Source organism: Pan troglodytes, chromosome 13 (genome assembly GCF_028858775.2).
Source record: "Pan troglodytes isolate AG18354 chromosome 13, NHGRI_mPanTro3-v2.0_pri, whole genome shotgun sequence".
NCBI classification, from domain to species: Eukaryota; Metazoa; Chordata; class Mammalia; order Primates; family Hominidae; genus Pan; species Pan troglodytes.
The window spans coordinates 133,674,367-133,682,189 of record NC_072411.2 but is presented as its reverse complement, the minus strand read 5'-3'; the positions used below and the strand labels follow the sequence as shown (position 1 = coordinate 133,682,189).

At 44.8% G+C, this 7,823-nt stretch overlaps 1 pseudogene; it reads left to right on the top strand.

The window, feature by feature from the left end:
- Positions 1–2,532: 2,532 nt before the first annotated feature.
- On the top strand, positions 2,533–3,092 carry LOC470675 (protein archease-like; annotated as a pseudogene).
- The last annotated feature ends 4,731 nt before the right edge of the window (positions 3,093–7,823 follow it).

Here is a 7,823-nt window from a genome sequence, read left to right as displayed (position 1 = left end):
TGGGGGTGGAAGTGATCCTTTGTGTACCCGTAACTAAAATACTTTTTCAAAAATCCCAGATTCTGTTGTTTGAATGTTACATACCTCTATTTGTGCCACATCTCTTCCACTCCCCTGCTTAATAAACTCTAATCCACTTATAAAATATATATAAAGTTATTATTTTTGAGACAGAGTCACTCTGTCACCCAGGCTGGAGTGCAGTGGTGTGATCTCAGCTCACTGCAACCTCCACCTCCTGGGTTCAAGCTATTTTCATGCCTCAGCCTCCCAAGTAGCTGGGATTACAGGCGGCCCCCACCATGCCCAGCTGATTTGTGTATTTTTAGTAGATATGGGGTTTCGCCATGTCGGCCAGGCTGGTCTCGAACTGCTGATCTCAAGTGATCCACCTGCCTTGTCCTCCCAAAGCACTGGGATGACAGGAATAAGCCACTTTGTCTGGCCTATATAAATATATATAATATATTAAATTATTATTATTGTTTGAAATGGAGTCTCACTCTGTCACCCAGGCTATAGTGCAATGGCACGATCTTGGCTCACTGCAACCTCTGCCTTCCAGGTTCAAGCGATTCTCATGCTTCAGCCTCCCGAGTACCTGGGATTACAGGCCACCAAGTCTGGCTCATTTTTTTTTTTGTATTTTTAGTAGAGACGGGGTTTCACCATGTTGGCCAGGCTGGTCTTGAACTCTTGGCCTCAAGTGATCTGCCCGCCTCGGCCTCTCAAAGTGCTGGGATAACAGGTGTGAGCCACTGTGCCCGGCCATGTTAAATTATATGTATGTATGTGTGTGTGTGTGTGTGTGTGTGTGTGTGTATATATATTTTTGTTGTTGTTGTTTTTTCCGAGATGGAGTTTTGCTCTTGTTGCCCAGGCTGGAGTGCAATGGTGCCATCTCGGCTCACCGCAACCTCCACCTCCCGAATTCTAGTGATTCTCCTACCTCAGCCTCCCGAGTAGGTTGATTAGGCTGGTCTTGAACTCCTGACCTCAGGTGATCTGCCTGCCTCGGCCTCCCAAAATGTTAGGATTACAGGCGTGAGCCACTGTAAATTATATATTAAGTATATAATATATTATACATATTAAAATAAAATAAATCATTCTACCAAAAAGACACATACACTTGTATGTTTTTCACACCGCTATTTACAATAGCAAAGACATGGAATCAACCTCAGTGTCCATTAATGGTGGACTGGATAAAGAAAATGTGGTACATATACACCATGCAATACTATACAGCCATAAAAAAAAAAATGAATGAAATCATGTCCTTTACAGCAACATGGATGCAGCTGGAGGCATTATTCTAAGCAAAGTAACTAAGGAACAGAAAACCAAATACCGCATGTTCTTACTTATAAGTGGGAACTAAACATTGGGTACTCAGGGACATAAAGACAGCAACAATAGACACTAGGGACCACTAGATGGGGAAGGAAGGAGGAAAAGGGTTGAAAAACCAACTATTGGCCGGGCACGGTGGCTCATGCTTGTAATCCCAGAACTTTGGGAGGCTGAGGCAGGCAGATCACAAGGTCAGGAGTTCCAGACCAGCCTGGCCAACATGGTGAAACCTTGTCTCTACTAAAAATACAAAAACTAGCCAGGTGCGGTGGCAGGTACCCGTAATCCCAGCTACTTGGGAGGCTGAGGCAGGAGAATTGCTTGAACTCGGGAGGCAGAGGTTGCGGTGAGTCGAGTTTGCACCACTGCACTACAGCCTGGATGACAGAGCAAGACTCTGTCTTGGGAAAAAAAAAAAAGAAAAACCAACTATTGGGTACTATGCTCACTACCTGGGTGATGGCATCAATTGTACCCCAAACCTCAGCATCACACAACATATCCATGTAACAAACCTGCACATGTACCCCCGAATATAAAATAAAAGTTGAATTTTTAAAAAATTTATATTTATTTATTTTGAGATGGCGTCTCACCCTGTTGCCCAGGCTGGAGTGCAATGGGGCAATCTCAGCTCACTGCAACCTCCGCCTCTCAGGTTCAAGTGATTCTCCTGACTCAGCCTCCCGAGTAGCTGGGATTACAGGTGGGCGCCACCACACCCGGCTAATTTTTTGTATCTTTAGTAGAGACAGGGTTTCGCCATGTTGGTCAGGCTGGTCTCGAACTTCTGACCTCATGATCTGCACACCTTGGCCTCCCAAAGTGCTGGGATTACAGGCGTCAGCCACTGTGCCCAGCCACTAAATTTTTTTTTTTTTTTTTTTTTTTTGAGATGGAGTCTGTTCTGTTGCCCAGGCTGGAGTGCAGTGGTGCAATCTCGGCTCACTGCGACCCCTGCCTCCTGGGTTCAAGCGATTCTCCTGCTCAGTCTCCTCAGTAGCTGGGGTTACAGGCGCCCATGACCACGCCTGGCTAATTTTTGTATTTTTGGTAGAGACAGGGTTTCACCATGTTGGCCAGGCTGGTCTGGAGCTCCTGACCTCAGGTGATCTGCCTGCCTCAGCCTCCCAAAGTGCTGGGTTTACAGGCATGAGCCGCCACACCCAGCCTAAAAGTTGAAATTATTAATAAAGAGTCATGGCGCAGGCAGAGGAAGATGTTAGAGATTACAATTTGACTGAGGAACAGAAGGTGATCAAGGCCAAGTATCCACCAGTCAATAGGAAGTACGAGTATTTGGATCATACGGCGGATGTGCAGTTACACGCATGGGGAGATACTCTGGAGGAAGCATTCGAGCAATGTGCAATGGCCATGTTTGGTTACATGACAGATACTGGGACAGTGGAGCCCCTCCCAACAGTAGAAGTAGAAACCCAAGGAGATGACTTACAGTCTCTCCTGTTTCACTTTTTGGATGAATGGCTTTATAAGTTCAGTGCTGATGAATTCTTCATACCCCAGGAAGTGAAAGTACTTAGTATTGATCAAAGAAATTTCAAATTATGATCAATTGGGTGGGGAGAAGAGTCTTCATTGTCCAAATACCCTCAGGGAACAGAAGTCAAGGCAATAACATATTCAGCAATGCAGGTCTATAATGAAGAGAAGCCGGAAGTTTTTGTGATAATTGACATTTAAGACACCAAAAAAGAAAAGACTTCTATGAAGAACTGTTTTTTTTCTCCCTCTTCCTTTTGAGAAGACAGTATGAATTAAATGCTACAGCACCTTTTGATATATGGAAATTTGTAGAACAGAAATGTTTTAGTTAAAGTGTGACTTTCAGAAAGGGAAAATCAGGGCACAGCCTTGCTCTGTGTTCCCCAAATATTCAGACTTTAAAGAATTCTTCAACCCCCAAGGGAGAGTTATGGTCCTTTGATTCTCTGCTGTGGCAGTAGGTGCCTCATGCCCTTCCAGTGCAATGCAAGCCCTCCAGCCTCGCCCCAGAGAGGAGCACTGATGTCAACAGCAGCCTGAGGCTGAATCCAGGTTGAAAAAAGAATAACCCCAAGTTGGTTAAGACATATATTTTCTTTCTTTCTTTCTTTCTTTCTTTTTTTTTTTTTTTTTTTGAGACGGAGTCTCTCTCTGTAGCCCAGGCTGAAGCGCAGTGGCGTGAGCTCGGCTTACTGCAAGCTCCGCCTCCCGGGTTCACACCATTCTCCTGCCTCAGCCTCCTGAGTAGCTGGGACTATAGGCACCCATCACCACGCCCGGCTAATTTTTGTATTTTTAGTAGAGACGGGGTTTCACCGTGTTAGCTAGGATGGTCTTGATCTCCTGACCTTGTGATCTGCCCACCTTGGCCTCCCAAAGTACTGGGATTACAGGCGTGAGCCACCACGCCCGGCCACAAGACATGTATTTTCTATACGTACATCAAGGGAGGTTGTGTTTTAGGTTGCTGTAGGACAGAGCTATCCTGTATTCCAGTTGGTTTTTGTAGAGAAACAATTAGACTTCTCTACATGGAGCCCTGATTTTTCTCTCATGCTTTCACTTTTTTAAAAGCACCAATGATATTTCCTGTTTTCTCATAAGAAAAAGTCAATATTATGCCTTACAAAGAGACCTTTCCTTCTAATATAGAATTTTATTTGAAAGTGAGTATGTGTGTATAACTAGAGAATAAAAGAATTTTTGAAAAATTAAAAAAAGAAATTATTAATAAACAATAATGAGAAAAAAAATTTGAAATTGATAAAAGAGAAAAGTGGGTGTCTCCAGGGGTAGGGTAGAGATTGAATGGAAAGGCACCCAGGGAATTTTCTGGGGTGTTGAAAATATTCTATATCTTGAAAGGGGTGGTGATTACACAAGATGTACACAATTGTCAAAACTAATCAAACTGTAAGCTTAGGATTTGTGCATTTTTTTGGATGTAAATTATACATTAATTTAAAAAATATAGGCTGGGCATGGTGGCTCATGCCTGTAATCCCAGCACTTTGGGAGGCCGAAGTGGGCATATCATTTGAGCTCAGGAGTTCAAGACCAGCCTGGGCAACATGGCAAAACCCCATTTCTATAAAAAATACAAAAAATGGCCCAATGTGGTGGTGCATGCCTATAATCCCAGCTATTAGGGAGGCTGAGGTGGGAGGATTGCTTGAGCCCAGGAGGCAGAGGCTGCAGTGAGCTGAGATCAGGCTACTGCACTCCAGCCTAGGCGACAAGACAACTTGACCTTACTGTTTTAGGCTGGCCCTCATGTCTGTGTGCGGCGGCTGCCACCACTCTAATACTTTTATAAAGGACCTCAAAATCACAAACTCTGCTCAACTCACTCTCTACAGTTCTCATAACTTTCAAAATCTACTTTCTTCCTCACACCTGACACATATACTTTCTGCTCCCTGGCTCCTTCAGCTATACTCACTCTTCGTTGAGTCTCCCACAATTACCACTGTTCCTGGCCCGGACTTCAATCCAGCCTCCCACAATATTCCTGATACCACACCTGACCCCCATGACCGTATCTCTTTGATCCACCTGACATTCACTTCATTTCCCCATATTTCCTTCTTTCCTGTTCCTCACCCTGATCACACTTTGGTTTATTGATGGCTGTTCCACCAGGCCTAATCGCCACTCACCAGCAAAGGCAGGCTGTGCTATAGTATCTTCCACATCTATCATTGAGGCCACTGTGCTGCCCGCCTCCACTACCTCTCAGCAAGCTGAACTCATTGCCTTAAATGGGACCCTCAGTCTTGCAAAGGGACTGTGTGTCAATATTTATACTGACTCTAAATATGCCTTCCATATCCTGCTCCACCATGCTGTTATATGGGCAGAAAGAGGTTTCCTCACTACGCACGGGTCCTCCATTATTAATGCCTCTTTAATACTCTTCTTAAGGCCGCTTTACTTCCAAAAGAAGCTGGAGTCATTCCCTGCAAAGGCCATCAAAGGGCCTCAGACCCCACTGCTCAAGGTAACAATTATGCTGATAAGACAGCTAAACAAGCAGCCAGTATTCCTATTTCTGTCCCTCACAGCCAGTTTTTCTCCTTCTCATCAGTCACTGCTACTTACTCTCCCACTGAAGTTTCCACCTATCAATCCCTCTCCACTCAAGACAAATGGTTCTTAGACCAAGGAAAATATGCCCTTCCAGCCTCACAGGATTAGGTCTCTTCTTCCTTACTCTACTCTTTACAACAATGCTTTACGCAGTCACCCCCTCCTTCTTGGTGTCACCCCCTCCTTCTTGGACTGCACCTCACAAACTTTTTCATCTCTGCTATTTTCCTCTTCACCATTCTCACCTACTCATAAATGCCTTGCTCTTGTTTACACTGACAGTTTACACCTTTTCTCCAAACCATCACAGCTGATATCTCCTGGTGCTGTCCCCAAACCGCCACTCTTGACTCCCTTTTGGAGTGGATGGAAGATCTTTGCTGGCAGGGCACACTCCAATACTTTCACCCTGATGAAATCCTATTCTTTACTTTTATACTCACTTTTAACCTCAATTCCCATTCTTATGCTGCCCTCTACCCTTAAATTTTCTTTAAGGTGTCCGCACAGTCCTGGTCACGCTTGAAGCAGTCCTGAGAAACATCGCCCCATGCCAATAATTCCCAGAAGAAACTTACATTTTCTTTATCTTTTCTTATTACTGTATATTTTATAAATAAAAAGACAGGAATGTCAAGCCTCTGAGCCAAAGCTCAGTGTCACATGTGTCCATGTGAAAAGAGTCCACCAACAGGCTTTGTGTGAGCAACAAGGCTGTTTATTTCACCTGGGTGCAGGCGGGCTGAGTCCAAAAAAGGAGTCAGCAAAGGGTGGTGGGATTATCATTAGTTCTTATAGGTTTGGGATAGGTGGTGGAGTTAGGAGCAATTTTTTGTGGGCAGGAGGTGGATCTCACAAAGTACATTCTCAAGGGCAGGGAAAATATCACAAAGTACCTTCTTAAAGGCGGGGGAGGATATTACAAAGTACATGATCGCAAGGGCGGGGAGGGTGTATTGTCATAAGGTCAATTGATCAGTTAGGGTGGGGCAGGAACAGATCACAATGGTGGAATGTCATCTTCTGTGGTTCTTCAGTTGCTTCAGGCCATCTGGATGTATACGTGCAGGTCACAGGGGATATGATGGCTTAGCTTGGGCTCAGAGGCCTGACAGTCAGCCATTATAACCCCTGTGACCTGCACATATAAGTCCAGATGGCCTGCAGGAGCCAAGATGGCCTGCAGGAGCCAAGAAGTCTAGAGCAGACGAAAAATCACAAAGAAGTGAAACAGCCAGTTCCCGCCTTAACTAATTAATCCACCTTATGACATTCTACCATTATGACTTGTTCCTGCTCTGCCCCAGCTGATCAATTGACCCTGGGACATTCTTCCTCTGGACAATGAGTCCCATGATCTCTCCACCATGCACCTTGGGACCCCCTCCCCTGCTAACAATAGATAACCACCTTTAACTGTAACTTTCCACTGCCTACCCAAACCCTATAAAGCTGTCCCTTTCTTATCTCCCTTCGCTGACTGCTTTTTCAGAGTCAGTCCGCCTGCACCCAGGTGATTAAAAAGCTTTATTCCTCGCACAAAGTCTGCTTGCTGGTCTCTTCACACAGATGTGCTTGACAAAAATCAAGTGCTCCAACTCTCTCTCTCTTTTTTTTAAAGAGATAGGGTCTTGCTATGTTGCCCAGGTAGGTCTCGAACTCCTGGCCTCGAGCTGTCCTCCCACTTTGGCACTCCAAAATGTTGTGATTACAGGTGTGAGCCCCTTACACCTGGCCCCAGCTATTTTTGAATTAAGCTTTCCTTACACAAAAAAACCCTTGCATCTTTAAATGCATTTTCAGAAGGGATCCTTTTCATTTTGCTGGTTTCATTCTTCCATTCACAAGAATTTTTCAGCACAAAAAACATGGTGGCTTTTGTGGACTGTCATGTTCATTGCCAAAACTGAAACTGGATAATACGTATTTATCATATGTCTCTTTCTTCAATACTACAACTGTAATGTGGTATGATAGTGTTGTAGGAGTTAAGAAATTATTTTAGGCAGATAAGAGAGGAAAAGGGGTCCCTGGGAAGTTTTCGTTTTTAAAGCAGCTCTTAGAGCCAGGCCGGCAACCTTTGATATGCAAATGAAGGCCATTAGAAACTGGGTCCACCCAAACATGGCGATTCCTGCGACCTTCTTGCCCTTGCCCCACATGTTCCTGGCAACATGGCCACCCCTACATATCCCCATGTGTGTAGAACATCATGGCACCCTGCGTTTGCATATTAAAAGGCTAGGGTGGGAGGGCCAGCTTTTTCACGGGCTGCATGAATGACATGCCTGGTCAAACCAATCCCCTGAGCCCTATGCAAATCAAACACTGCTTCCTCCAGCCTCTACATATACCTGGCTGGTATCCACCAC